Source organism: Trachymyrmex septentrionalis, unplaced genomic scaffold (assembly GCF_001594115.1).
Source record: "Trachymyrmex septentrionalis isolate Tsep2-gDNA-1 unplaced genomic scaffold, Tsep1.0 scaffold43, whole genome shotgun sequence".
NCBI lineage: Eukaryota > Metazoa > Arthropoda > Insecta > Hymenoptera > Formicidae > Trachymyrmex > Trachymyrmex septentrionalis.
In genome coordinates, this window is record NW_017305601.1 from 976,862 (window position 1) to 993,327 (window position 16,466).

The window sequence follows — 16,466 nt, forward strand, 5'->3', positions numbered from 1 at the left end:
GAGAGAGAGAGAGAGAGAGAGAGAGAGAGAGAGAGGAGAAGGGAAAGGAAAAGGGAAAGACGGAGACGCATAATAAGGTTTGTCCTCTCTAGCCTCTGGAGGTCAGGAAGGGGTTGCGACCTCATCTCCAGCTCTCTCGACTCTCACGAGGACGCGCTGATCTCTCGGCGATGAACTGTGCACCCGTATGTCACATTGATTTCTTGAAATACAGCTCTCGTCCTCACCGCACGTCTCTCTTTACCGCACGCCTTGAACGCGATAGGAAATTCTTCTCCTCCGGAATATAACGCAACCGCAACTCGACCGCAGACACGCTCCTAAATGATTTAGAACATGAGGATGTCCGACTCGTAGAATGAAAACGATTTCTCGTCGACGATTCGTATTCGCCCACGGCGGTTCGTATATTCGTGAATTAGGTTGCCAATCGTACTCTTCAGAGAGTATGTACATGTACTAGAATTTTACCGTAGAATTTTTTCATTAGTTAAAATTCTGCATTTATAGAATTATATAATAAGATTGTCAACGAAAATTATGTTCTAGAAATTTTACTTTATTACCTACATTTAACGCATAAAAAAATAATACTTTCTCCTCTTCCGCTCTCGAATCATTTCTTTTCTTTAAAGAAATATACTCGTTTCTTGTGGTTCTGATATGATAAAGAGAGCGTGTAATAAGACACTCCGCGAAGTCACGTCGAGGGTCGTGTTCGCAAAATCACGATCGTAGTAATGTAATATATACGTACACAAGTTTATCTTGCAGACGAAAGTAGTAGTCATAATTATGTTGAAATGTAAAGCAGAATCCAATGAAATACTCGTATCTTAATGAACTGGTCACTTTGTAGAGTTTAAATAAAATGTTGCGCATTGAAAACGTACTACCTTCTGAGTAAATATAAATACGTAGGTAGTGATTAAAATATAACGAGCATTTCTTACGTTTCAGTATATTATTATTTTTATCTCATTTCTCCGATAAAGTGTATTCAGGTTTTACTAGAATAGAATATAAAGGTATAAAAAGTAGAAGCAATAGTAAAAACTAAGATAGAAATAGAAATGTTTTTTTTAAATTATTGCACATAATCAAAATATAAATAACAGTAAAAATTGGATAGAAATAGAAATGCGTTTCTTAATTATCGCTTTAAAAAAGTTGTCGAAAATAAAATAATAAAAAAACCTCACAGTGTCCTTTAAAAATATCCGCGGGATAGCGATTTAATACCAGTTCAATCTATTCCATATTATGGTTGTTATATCCGGCTGTGACGCAATATTGATTCACAGCGCAATATCTATACGCGAAACAATATTTCAACATTTCTTGCACTCGATGTGAACCATTGCAAGATCGAAAATATAGAAAAAGCGAAACTTTCTTTTTCGCAAGAAATCGCAAAGTGCTTGCGCGCATTAACTTTGCGGCATGTTAGCCAAACGGAGGAAGATATTATATAAACGAAGCTATATAGATAACATAGCAATTCACAGACGCGTAGATATGCGCAAAGAATCAATCTTTCTCGGAAGCGTATAATCTTGCTCGCCCTGCAAGGAAACCAAGACTGTTCGACGCTGCGGAAAAATATCATTCTCTATCTAGCTAAACACACTCAATTTATAACTCTGCAAACAGGAACAAGCGTCCGTGAAACGAGTACGCTGAAACATGGCAGCAAATACTGGAAACTGCTCGAAACTTTGGGAACTTTCCTCCTTTGCTTCCTTAACGCGGGATTCTACTTCGCATCTTTGTCGAGTATCTTTGTCTCGTGAGCGAAGCTAGAATAGCGACGACGCAACATTGCTCTCGAGCGAAGAAATTACCTAAGAAAGAGAAAGGGAGAAGGGGGAAAAGAGAGAGAGAGAGAGAGAGAGAACTTTACAGGTTAATGCTAAACTTTGCGATTAAAGATCAGAATAACAGTATGAATTGATACGACAGCGTTTTACTTTTTGAACCGCGTTGCCTTGCCACCAGATTTTAATAAAGCTTAACGTTACTTGCTAATCACTTCGCCCTTGTTTCTATCTAAGATTTATGTTGACTGAATTTATTTTGGAAATTATCTATATGATTTTCTAAATAAATTTAAAATTCGCATGACTTAAAATTCAAATGACTCAAAAGAAATATCTAAAAGACAGATAACGCTGTTTAAATATATCACGTTTTTCTTGTAAAATATACGAAAGCTACGGCACATACTGCAGTTATCTGCAGCTCCCTTGTAAAATGTAATTTTCGATCGAGACTTCTCTACACAATACTGAGTGCTTTGAAGCAACGAGCACTGCGGAGATTCAACTTTGGCGCAACCCAAAGCACAATTCCGGCCCGCTCTTCTTGACGCATCAAAACAGAAACTGCGGCTATCCCTTGGCCCCGACGTTTCGGAAGCATCTAGCAACTTCCAACCGCCACCGTGCACATGCAGCTCGCTTAAAGGACCGAACAATTCCGTGCTATCTCCCGCAGTCGACATTCGAGTTTCAAGTCAGTGCCAGACCTGGCAAGATAAGCAAAATTTACGAAACTTATGTAACGGGCCAATAAGATTAACAGTAAGATGTTGCGATACCGGGCTACGTGATCAAGAATTCGATTCAAATTCGAGGAATGTACACGTAGTTTAAAATGTCATCGTTTCATTTTGACCAAGTCGAAAGTTGGTGTATTTTTAATTTTTTTTCTATATTGCAGATCTATACGTCAGATAATTACGAGCTATTATAATTAATGATATGAGATATTTATTAAAAAAATAGAAAAATTTCTCTAATGGACGATGAGAGCCACACCCAGGGTTATTCGCAGCAATTTCATTATACAACAGTAAACCGTCTCATCTAGCGATTCCTTTGAGAGATGTTAGCTTCTATTAGGCTCACAGGTCGTATCTTAACGAGGTGAAGACTCGAAGAAAGAACGCGCGAAAAAGAGAAGAAATGATAGAATGAAGGGGAAAAAGGCAGCTGCTTAATCAATATTTTATATCAACGGCGTTTTAACGAGTTTTAAATTTATAAAGCGCGCATTTTAAAGAAGATATCAAAGAATTATTTTTACAACAGAGAAAGAAGCATTCTTACGCTATGAACGAGATATGTATTCAGATTAAAAGGAATTTCTTTCTGAATATCCAAGATATCGAGCTTGATTTTTGAAAGTTTGGTGTTTTAATCTCAAGTTGAGATTAAAACACCATGTTTAATTACGAGAGATATACATTCTTCATTTTTTTGCATTGATTTAAAGAACTTCTTCGCTAAAATGGGAAAAAGTAATTCAAGATAATGCTAACATCCGTCAATTTGCGGTGTAAAAAATATTACGTGGTACTATCTTGAATAATTTTATATTATTAATTTCATTCCCATACGTATAAAGATAAATTTCGACGTAAAGATAATCATTACAATGACGGGGGATTTTCCTTCACGAGGAATATCGAGGACGATTAAACTTTTTTTCTACGACGAAATCCTGGCGAGTCATACAATCGGAAGAACTCATAGTTCGTGTTCATAGAAACGTGCTCGACACGATCGCTCAGCTATTGTCCGGCTCAAGTTACGTGTGAACGCGGTATCTGACGGGGACAAAACCTATCCTTCGAATCTTTATCAACTGACTGATCGAGCTGACCTGATTGCAACACCATCTTCGTTGTACGTGATGTCACACGAACATATTCTTAGTAGCCCACGTTCGTCGCAAAAGTCGACCATCGTCGAAATCAACTAACCGCTCCCTCGATTTGGAGACGAGTTTCATGCATTTTCGTCGTGGAACAAAATTTCGAGAAATTTATCGTGGAATCTTTCATCGAAAACGAGTAGCTCTTGCACACGAAAGCGAATTTACAAATTGCGATCAATCGCCCAGAAATTCTATTTTATTGTAATTAAAATAAATCCCTCGAGATTATTTTTTGTTCATTCTTTCTTCTCAATAATAACAAATTATTTAAAATTTTTCTCGCAAAATTTATTAATTTAATTTTGTTGTAATCGCATTAATATTCTTCTTAAATTTGAATTATTTGTACAGATTTTATGATAAATATTTTGAATATTTTTAGAATTTATCGTTTAAACAGAACGTTTTTTTACACATACCAGAATGGCTAAAAATCATTATTACAATATAATTATTGATTTATTTTATTTAATTTTTTCTAAAAAAAAAAACTTATCTGTATTTTTCGCGCTACACTTTTATTAATATTTCATTTTCAAATATATGATCGAACGTGATAAAGATTAAAAATGAGGTTTTCACACGAATAAAAGTAAAGTTTATTTAGTTTTGCGCGGTCACACACACACACACACACACACACACACACACACACACACACACACACACACACACACACAGTAATATCTTTCACGGTTTGATCATTTGACGAATCTTGCCTTTCCGTAAAACATGAACGAGATGTCCAGTCCCGAGCATAGGATCCACTAGGGGCGGACGTGCCTCACCGTAATTCAAGTGGATAAAAGGAAAGGTGGTCCCAATGCGCCTCGAGCTCCAAAGTCCACAAGGGCTCGGGTACACAGAGGATGCGAATGAGAAAGCCGTGTAAAAAGGATCCGAAGGATTAAGATGACAGCAGCCGTGATGGAGAATGGCCGGCCATGAACGTGATTCGTGCCCGAGTCTATGGCGCGAGTATATTTCTTGCAAGGACCACGGGGTTACTTAACCCCGGCAGGATCGACCCCACCTTCTTGGGACAAACTGTATGCTGGACGTGACGTCTGTTACGCGAAACCACTTTCGCTGTGACCGATATCCGACCGCAGATTCCCTCTAATTCCAAGAAATGAGACTCTATCGTGTGACACGAACATTCAAAGTGTCAATTTATCTTTCGGCAAGCAATTGCAGCGTTTTATTGTACAGTGATACTCGTAGATGTTTTTAATTATCAATTTTGCTTTAAGAGAAACCATGTAATGACTTGTAACTCCTATTTTCGCAATTATAAGATCCTGTATTGTGATTCGAATTAACAATCGGGGACGTATTATACTTTGTTCTTCGCTCGAAGTGATAAATGGCAAGCGGGCTAATTGTTACCATCAATTTGGGAGTACTCTTATCTGTAATCACTAGTGTCATTAAGTTCGCGCGATAAACGCTTCATCGAAACGTACATCTCAATGATAGCGGCAAGGGCTTCAAAATCGGCTCCAATGAGCGCGAGTCGATAAGCCGACTCGTTCGCTTGACCAACGCTTGACCGGCATCAACCAGAGGCGGGGAGGAGAGATGAGAGAAAATGGGGAGAAAGCGAGGGTGGAATAGCTGCCGGCAATTATAACGTTGTACAGGGCCGAGCAGTAAATAATGGGTTCTGGGCTTGTCCAGTATTCAGCCAGAGCGTCAATCACCCTCAATCAGTTAGCGGGCTGGCTACGACCTAAATCAGAGGGTGCGAGGGGGATAGCCGAATGAGAACGCGAACGGGAGATCGAGATAGAAAGGATAACATAGAGGGCAACGGAGAACCCCAAATCGCAGCCGGTGAGTGTCAGCTGATAGAGTAGGAATGACGAAGATGGAATGGGGGCAGAAATATGGCTGGGGAACAGAAGATGAAGTATATTGGTTGCAATCCGACAAGATTTAGGTATATGTGAGATATGATTACATATAATTATGTGTACTCAAGCTGGAATTGAAAATTTTTTGCTCATCATGGTCGAGTTTCCTGATGGTCCAACAAAATTACTTTCAGAGATTTCTGTATGTAGATAAATATTTAGACATTTCAACAAAATCTTTGCGTGCGATAAAAGCATATGTAATGGCCACATAGAGAAATAAATCACTAACGTGGAATAAATTTTTTTCAGCGCCATACATTGTGCTCGAGAAAATTGATGTTGAAATTGGAAGATTGATTATCTCCTTTCTCTTTGCTCGTTTTGAATAAACTCAAATGAATGTCAGACTTGAATTAAACGATAAGCTTAATCGATAAACTTCTGCGATAATCTAATAATGCGTAAAGTTCTCTTCGAACACGGACAAGCACAGATTGTTATAACAACTTTCTGTAAAAAATGACAGTAATTTAAACGAGATAGCATCAAATGCATGAGAAAGCAGCTTTTCAAGGTAACTTTACGAAGTTCATCTCGCCGTCTCATTGGCAGATGTCCGAGTATTGTAGAACGCGCGATAAGGTCACCTCCGGTGACTGAGGACGCCGAGATTGAACTTTCGCTCGTGCTGCGACTGGACTACAAGTTATCATTGGAATCGCCTGTAACGTATCGAATCATATTGAACCGTCTGCCCCGGCCAACTGGTGCACAATTGGTCCACGAGGGGATTGGTTTATCATCTCGTCGACAATCGGGAAAGTTGGAACGTCAATCGGCAAAGTGCAAGCATAGGCACCGCGATACAACAGTAGTTGTTATCGGTTGCGCAGACTCGATTTCAGGGGCGGTGAGAGAGGTTGGGGAAGCACATCGATGTACATTGGGCAGAAACTGTCTTTCGGAATTGACAGCGGCGAAATTCGCTTCCAAAACGGCGTGTTTCCGCTGCTGAAAATCAACTTCGATACCCGCGCACGGCGAAATTAATTCATCGTCCGTTCGTAGCGACGTGATTCACCGCCGTGAATTGGCTTGGAGCGCCAATTTACCTAATAGCGTAAAACGAACGTTCGCCGATTGTGAACTTTTCATTGTTGTTCATATAATTGCGTGAATATTTCGACGATAGTGATCCCGTTTATCCGTAGAACCAGAAACTATTCAACATCCTTTGCCTCTGACGTAAGTCAGAGTTGCCACAAATTCTTATTCTAAAATTCTATAGCTTTTCTTTGGTTTCAAAATTTCATAATGTTTCTTCATGCTTTCAATAATATTTGAAATTTTTTCTATTTTCATTCTGATTTAGAAGTCGTCAAATATTTGGTTAAGACAGCCATTTAATATTTAGCGACGTGAATTAATATTAATGACACTGTTTGCTTTTAATTGTTAAGTTTATAATATTTTTCGAAACTGATGTACGCATATTAAAGCCAAGAAATTCATTTTCAGAAGATTTTGTAAAATTTCCTAACTTTCCTAATTTCCCTGATCGTTTTCAATTTCTTTGATTTTCCTGATTTCCAGTTTTGCGACAACTCTGATAAGATAAATAAACACTCACTGACCATCTCGATGGAACCCATTTTCTTGGTCCTCACTAAGTCAGTACGGATAATTAGAGGCGAATCAACATCGAATTCGATGAAACATCCGGTTCCTTTCAACTCCAATTATTGATTTTCGTTAGCGTTCTTCCCGGTTACACTTCGCTTGTCCTGTTTTTATCGCGCGACTGGATCAAATGATCTTTTCTCCTCTATTTCTTTTCCACTTCTTCGTTTTTCTTTCCGCGCAAAATCACATCAGGGGGCGCGACTGCCATTTTTATAATACATTTGCACGCAAATAAAGGCACGCGATATGTGCAAATTCACGCTCGCGTGTGAGTTGTGCGCGATGACATTTGACTACACGTCTTCTTCGTTATATCATGTGAGGTAATCCTTTTAATCTTTTAAACCGAAAGGGAACTCCTCGTTCCGCGATACACGCCACACAATGTGACCACACGCGTGCGGTGAGCGCACCTCTTTGTACTGCCCCATAAGTTTTTTTTCTTGCCATCCTCACAGTGTTTCGTGCCGTTTCTGGATTTACTTTATACAATAAATTTCCACAAGGTTTATACAAAATGTCACGTGGGCACGTTTTGACGTAAAGTGCGAGGGCGAAGCGGACGCGACTTCCTCTCATAAATGCAGTCATGCGCCGTGCACTCCGTAATTCTATAAATCACCTTTGCTATAATAGGACGAAATTCAATGAACGCTGATAGGACGTAATTGTGTTTTGCCGCTCATCGAGGATGCGCATACACGGGACGGAGTATTCCAGTTATCGCGGCTTAGACGACGTTCCAGTTGTGCCAGCTATTGGACGCCAACGGCTAACATACGTACTGCCATTTCGAGAGGAAACACACGCACTTTTGTTACATTGTTATCCCTCGAATAACCTTTCTCTAACGTTCATCGATTGAATACATTTATAGGAGAAGGCGAGACGTAAAGACGTTTATACGTACTCGTATATATCATATTTTTCACCCTAATTTGGAAACCGTCAAATATTATGTTAAGAGAACATTTTAACATAGTAATTTAATTACTACACGGAGATAATTTTTTCTTGGAGTTTACTTTGAAAATAGTAGTTCTGAGACAATACTGTATTTCAAAGAATTTTATGTAAATTTCTCGCATTTATTAATAAAATTACAATAAAATATAAAATAAGTTTGATTAATTTTACTAAAGTGCATAATAAAAATATTTAAAATATTGTATTGTATCACAACTATCATATTTTCAGGGTAAATTTTAAAAGATAATTCTCTCCGTATATTAATGTTGCTGCTTGCATTTAATTGTCAAGTTGGTAATTCCAAAGTAGCTGTGATGTGGGTATATTAAACTTCAGGGTTGGTAAAGACTGATGTTTTTTTTTTAAGAATAAAACGGATTGTGTTTTTTCTTAAATATGTTTTTAATGCTTCAAATATGCTTTAAACAGTACTATAAAAAAAACATATTTAAAACATATTAAAAACATCAATTAAGCATGTTTTAAACTGTTTAAAACACTGTTTAAACCATTTTTTTATCAACCCTGTAATAAAAACTTCTCTAAAGCCAAGAATTTTTATTTTTCAGAAAATTTTGCAAAATTCCCTGATTTTCAGTTTCGTGACAACCCTGTATATTAAAGAATTAAGCGCTTATTTGACGGTAGACTAATTTTAGGCCCAAGATGGCGGTCAGCTCAGATAAAAAATGCGCTACTTTTATTAATATAGAGTTTTAGTGCGAACAACATACTCGTTTTTTCTTTTTCACGTAACATGCAACATCACGACCGATAATTTACAATCGTCATAAACATCAGTCTCGGAGACTGCCCAACGCATCCTCGTTATTACTATCACTGCTATTATCATTATTATTATTATTATTACTACACATATAATTAATCATCAATTTGGAATAATGAGTGTCGCGGTACGACGTTACGGAATTACGGCGTTACAATGGCCGCCGTGTCATCGTGTAACGTCGTGTTTTTGTGACGTGCATGTAATTACGCTTTCATCCCGCGTTTAGCGACAGCAAATTTAATCCGACCGGCTATTCATGGCGTCCGTGCGAAGCTTCGGCGCGAAGAAATGACGCGGAAGGTGAAATTCGAGCGCGGCGGCTGTAACGCAGATCGGATTGGAGGAACGCAATTTAAGTGAATTGGCCTGTGCTAGCCTTTTCCTCTTCTCGAGCAAACAGGTCTTGATATACTAACACGAGTTTCCGTTATGTTCCTTGCCTAGCAAGTAATTTCGGTCGTTGAAACCTACGACGAGAGACTTCAAGACTTTCAAAGGATGTTGCTCGAATAAGATGAGAGTGGTGAAGAGAAGGCGATGAAAGGGGAGGGGAGAAGGAGCAAAGATTAGAGATGTTTTCGAAACAATTTATCGTATGCTCATTACTTAACGTTGATCAAAGATCGTCGCCATAGTCGGAGGCGAGTTCACAAACAAAGGCAATTATACCGCGAACTTTAACTCGTAGTAACATTCAGTTACTGGGGTGTACACGTTCCACGATACACGTAGGTAGGTTTATTTCGCTGACACGCGCGATGAGGTAGTGCACGAGGGAAGAAAATTAAAGGAAACACACCGCTGGCAATCGCGCTCTCTTTTCTCAGGACCGAAGAAGAAAAGGGGATGCTCAACGTATTCCGTGAGAAATTACGAAAAATAATCTCCAAAAATTATCATGAGAATGGCTCCGTGGTTACGCACGGAGATCCAGCCAAACAACAATGCCGTCTGGTCCTATCTGCATAACAATGTTTAGCCGTGAAAACAAAGCACCACGACGTGCCAGGAAACGCTGTTAAAAAAGTGATGTATTAACGCGCCCATGGTTTTCGACGAGGTCGTCGAATTTAAACACGAGGCCGCTGTTAATTGCTCGGGACTCTAACAGAAGTCTGACTTTTGCAATGCATGCTACTTTCAAGTAAAATATCGCAAAAAATATCACATGTTATTTTTTGCAAAACAACAAACACGGTTAAACATTACTATTATGAAATGTCGCCTTGAAGAGCATTGCGCTGAAGTTAATAAAAAGTTAATAAAAAGGAAGCTTCGCAATAATTACATATATGGAAAATTAGATTCCGGTGAAATGAGTTAGTTTTTACAGATAACGTAGCTTATAATATGATGAACAAAAATTATCATGGACGCAAGATTTAATAATGGATAGTTTTTGAGCTTTGCAAAGATACTGAGCATAAGTTTTTTACAGCTTTGATAGCTATGCATTATTAAAACTCAACTGCAGTTATGAAAATTGAAAATCTAAGTTCTAAAACATCCTGTTTGAAATACAGAATGCAAGTGAACCTCTGCTTTACAATTAAGAGGAAGGTTTTTAAACTTGTTTTATATACAACTAAAAACAATTTTGGTCATTTTTAATCCAATAAATGATCGTTAATCAATGTCCAACTTAATGTCTGATTTAATGTAATTAATTCATTGATACAACTGGATTTATTTATAATAACTACATATTCATTCTTGCAATGAATTCTAGTAATAGTTTTATAACCTAAATCATTATGAGAATTCATTGGATCAATTTTCATTAATTCAATGAAAAATCAATTTTCATTAATTCAATAAAATAAGATTTATCATATTTACGTACAGTTTTGGTTCAGTGCACATACATAATTTAGAATCTTATAGTACCAATCGTACAGATAATACCAATTGTACAATCTTTTAAAAATATTTGCTCTGATTCGCGTTATATATTATATCGCGTTATATATATTGTCGAGGACAGTATTCATAGTTTGTTCTTACTTTAAGACCGATTTAAATCATTTCTTAAGATGCTAATTCAGCCGTCTGATTATTGGCTTATAACATTTTAAGCTGTATTTAAGAATGAAATCTCATTCTAAAGAGTGAAAACTGAATTAGTCTTGATAAAGAGTGGCTCAGTTTTCAATATTTAAGAGTGAGATTTACTCTAAAAGTTTTAAAGAGTAAGGATTAATAAATGAATACCAGTCTATAACATCTTTTGTTCACTACATTATAACTTATAAGGCAAATTACACATATGTGAGAACTACCTCACTTCATCGAGACTCAACTTTTCATATAATTAGTGCAGGATCTATTCCTAATTAAGATTTTGAAACTAATGTTATCGATATGCTTCCAAATATTACAGTCTACTGTATTTCCTGCAGGCTCGGTAATTCCGACCGAAAGCTAGGAGCTCGAAAAAGGGACTGCACGAAAGCAATGATGCACTCACCGTGGCGTGCTCACGAGTAGTAAGCCTAAATATTAACACGGGACTTATGCGGGCGAATTGTGCCGCATTACCATCGCCACTGTGCGCTCGCACGGCTATTACCGCAGAAATATTGAATTTCGTTATCGACCCAGAATTATCAGGGCCGGCCTCGCCGCTAAGGACAAGCATTACCGGGCTATAAAGAGTACTAGGAACTCTTCAAAGGTCCGGCCGTTAGAGATGTAGGCTGCCGTGCTCTCGTCGGTAATTGTTGCGGATGGATTTCAAGGGAGATGAAAAGCAAAAGCAAGACACGGACTTAGAGGCTACTAGGCATTATGCACTACCGATAGAGTCAAAAGAATTTTAGGACTCGACACAGGCATGAAACGCGAACGCTTTCCTTCAAGCGCGATTATTTCGCTGCTCGTGTAATTCAGTGTGTGTGTGTGTGTGTGTGTGTGTATATATATATATAAAATGCACTCTTGCCTCGTCCCACCGCGACTTTAAAGAGAACCCGGGCAGAAATCGGCCGATTAGAATAGTCACGCGAATGCGAGCGAATGTTGCGATTAAACGTTTTCGTAAAGTATTGCTTCGGCAATACGAATTCGCATACTTGCTACGGGCTTAATTTCACACTCGCGTGCAAAGGGAAAACGGTACGAAAGCAAGTAGTGGGTATGTCTTTTGAATGTTTTGACGTCGGCAAAAGTACGTAAAATGAGAAATAATCTTCAAACGAGATTTCCCGACCGCGGAATAATCACGCGCTCTTATCGACGCGCGTGTCAAAGGAAAAGACGCGCGGCGCGATCGCATATTTCTCGAGTATCGTCAGTCCTTGCCAACCTCATCTCCTTTGATTCGTCGAGGGTGGAAAGGCGCGTATTGAGTTTACGAACTTTTCCTCGCCCGGGTTCGCTCCAAGATGGGACGATTTTTCACTCGCAAGAGCAGAGGCGACGACGTGGAAACGTCGGCTATATTGATGATAGCGGATTCGATTTCAGGCTCCGAAGAAAATCAAGCGGCTAATTGTATGGAATGGAATTTCGTACATCGAAAATACCACGTGTTTGACGCGAATAACACGTTATTACTGGAATGAATTGCGGAAACAATTCACACGTCGGAACAGGCACGCAGGCAAATCCTATCGCGAGTATTTATGACGAAAACCTCATGATTTCATCACACGGTAATCGTACCGGAAAACGCGATAGCCAAACAAAGTGTATTTTCCGCGTTTTGTAATATTGTTTCTATCACTCAAATTCATCAAAAGTGGTTACAGTCGTTAACCTCTCGCTAGTACTGTCAACGGAAAATAAATTCTGTGATGAATTGACGCGTAGCAGTTCCGCCGAAATTTCGGCTCTGTTGTCAAACTGTTGTCATCCAGGTATTTTCAAATTGATAGTCAATAATTTAAATATTCACTTCTCACAGTTCAATATCTTTATTTTTGAATATTTATAGTCATATATATACTTTCGAACGGTTTTATAAATAACTAAGGCATATAAAAGCAATTAACAAAAAATAATAGATATTTCCACTTAAAAAATTATTGCATAAAAAGGAAAATTTCGTTATTTATAATTTTCAGGAATTTGAGTTTTGAAATTCCTGGAAAATACACTATTTATTTTACACTATAAATTTTTATTACTTGTTTTACTATAATAAGAGCTCATCATTTGCTTTTAATACATATACATTCTATTCTCGTTGGAATAGTCACTTAATGCTTGAATGAAAATCAATGAAATGTTGTACTATTCTTCTAGTAAAACAAGTAACAGTCTTTCAATTGCTTATATAAATAGAGAAAGAAATTTTTTTCTTACTTTTTCAATTATCCTCTGTTTTCCAAAACGTTAACATTTTTCTTGACTAATGCAATCGTCTGATTTAAATATCATTTATAGTTTTGAAGTATAAAATAAGAAACAGATTTATCTTCGGTATGTTTTAAAAGATGTTCTATTGGAAGAATGCAAAAACATTGCACTGTAACAGTTATAACACTAACAAGCATATATGACACTATTCCAACAAAGATAGAATCTATGTTAAAAACAAATAAAAGGTCAACTTCTTATTAGTAAAACAAGTAAATAGTATGTTTCTTACGTGTTCACATTATTTTGTTCATCTCTTGTAAGTACCCTTATTCTCTAAATCTGAATCAGTGAATAATTATTGATATCAGTTCCAAGCCACTGGATAATCAATAAATTCACAATAAACTTTAACTAAAAAACTTTAAATAAAACGTAGAATTCTTAACTCAGCCTTGCTTTAGTGTATATAGTCAATGTAATAATATTAGAATTGCAAGTATCCGTATTTTAATTATATAATGCTCAAACTTTCTTTTTTTTTTCAGTCGAATTTTATTGATGCTACCTAATAGCATACTTAGGATATCATTAATTATCCATTGATTCAGATTAAAATATATTTCTTTCCCTTATTACCACAAATTATCCATATAATATTATACATTTGAAATTTATGTTCGCAACTTGATTTCCAACTGCCTGCTGTGCGATAATCCAAATTGCATGCAACAGTAACGAAATCATTTTACGGACGTTAATATTCTATTTCCATTAATGATTTACCGCACCCGAAGAGGGGAGCTCCAGGAAAACGGAAATGCGAAACGAAGTGACGTGGGTTAGCGATTGTAGCCGACAGTAGTAGTACGTCACGATAGCGTCAGACGCAACTACCCGAACCCGATATGTCTGACTGCGTCTCGTTATTTCTACTAAAATCCGGCCAGGCAGGCGAGAGAGTCGCGCTGAACTGAAGTGCTTACACGTTGTGTATGTGAAACTGGAAATATTCGGCGAAATCAATGCCCGACCTGGGCAAAAGGCCGACTAACGTGGCCGGTGTGAACGTGGGAATATGAATAAGTGATTGTTGAGGCATGCGAGTTTAACACGCATCAATATTCTTCCTTATCACTCTAGGTTCTCATCATAAAAATAGGAATAAATATTAAATATCAGAGAAATAAAAAAAATAGAAATATACATATATATTCTCGAAATTCTTTGGAATGGAGTCTCATTCTAAACGGTGAAAATTGAGCCAGTTTTAAAAAAGAGTAGCTTAATTTTCCATCTTTAAGAGTAAGTTTTCAGAGTGACAATTCACTCTAAAAATTTTAGAAAGTATGTATAGAGATTAATTCTTTTTAAGGACATCATTATTTTGTCATTAAAAATACAACTAAAAATATAACACTTTTGCTAAAAAATGACTTGTAAGTGAAAAAAATCTATCGAAATACAATAAATCTATATCGATATATTGCTTATCTTCTTAGAAGTCTTTTAGTGTTTAATGCTACATACATATGCCATCTTCAATTCTTAAGTGTAACTAATCTGCACAGAATTTAGTACTTCGAATTGATCCTAAATTTAATTTAAAATGAACGTTTCAAATATGCAATATTCGCTCCTAAAAGATTAAACGTAACATACGATGGATATACATATAAGACATTACATATAATATATCTTACATCTTATTTGTATCCATTATGCATTACGTTTTATATTCTTTAAAATCTTTTAATTTCTTATAATTATATTTAGTATTATATTTATATTTAATATTTATTCCCCTAATATTGTTCTCCTAATATTTGTTCCACTGTATGCAGGACCTTACGCTGTAAACACCGCACGAGAACAATCCACGATGACTTCAGCGAGAAACGACGTGCCTCTGAATTTTAAATGTAACCCCCGGAAATTGCATCCGTGTCTCGTAATCTCGTTTTTGTTCTTTTTTATACTTTTTTTTTTAGCACCGGCCGAATAAAGCCAAAACTTTATTACTCTATATTGTAAATATTACTTTTTGCGAACCGAGCACTTCCCGCCTCTCTCACAAAGCGGTGGGTTAGAGCGAAAACGCGCCTCTTTGACTTGAAATTGGTATAAATACACACGCCATGCATAGTAAAATATGCGTATACGCGTCAGCACCGCGCAAATATTGTTATATCGAGATGAATGCGCGTAATATTATTAAAATAACCGACAATGTCGATAAGATAATATACGACTGTTTGCTTTTACAACGCGCGGGAAGGCTACGGATAAGTCATCAAAATAACAAACTTAATTCTCTGACTGCGTAAACACGCAATAAAATTTCTCCACGGGAGTTCAACATGACGGTTGAGAAATTTTTATAATTCTCTGTTAATCCATGTCGAGACTCTTAGATGAAGCCATTGAAAGAAGGCAGAGGAAGTGCGGCGCGCGTTTTATTAAAAGTATTTATTAAAAGTACAGAATTCCTAAGTTTTAATTCGCACTCACCTGTACTCTCTCAGGTATTTACGTCATATACAGAATACAAGAATTCTCTGGACTCTATAGTTGTATACGAAAAGCCATCATGACGCTCTGCACACAATTCCATCTAAAAATAATAATTAATTAATGTTAATGATTTAATACGAATAGCGAAGGAGGTCATATCCAGTTAAAGCGAACCTTGATGTTTAATAATATTTTTATGTGAATTTTACTGGAATTTAAATTGGAAATTATGAAATTCATACAAAAATATTATTAAGCATCAAGACTCGCGTTGATCGACTATGACCTTTTTCGTTTATTTGTGTTGAACATTTAAAAAAAAATTCCAACAATTATCAATTTTAATAGGCTTTAAATTTAAAAAATATCATGGTACTAAAAATGTCGCTTGAATTGCGATAAGTTATCAATACACTTTTTTTCAGTGTCGTGCTGATAATTCATCGCAATTCCACTGACATTTCTAGTTCTATGTTTTACAATCATTTTTAAATTAACGATACATTGAGAAGAAACACAGTGGCGATCTACAAAAAATGATTTTGAAAAATAACTCAAATTGGGTTCAATTTTCGATATTACGACTTTAATATAAGAATTTTATTAATTTATATATATATATGTGTGTGCGT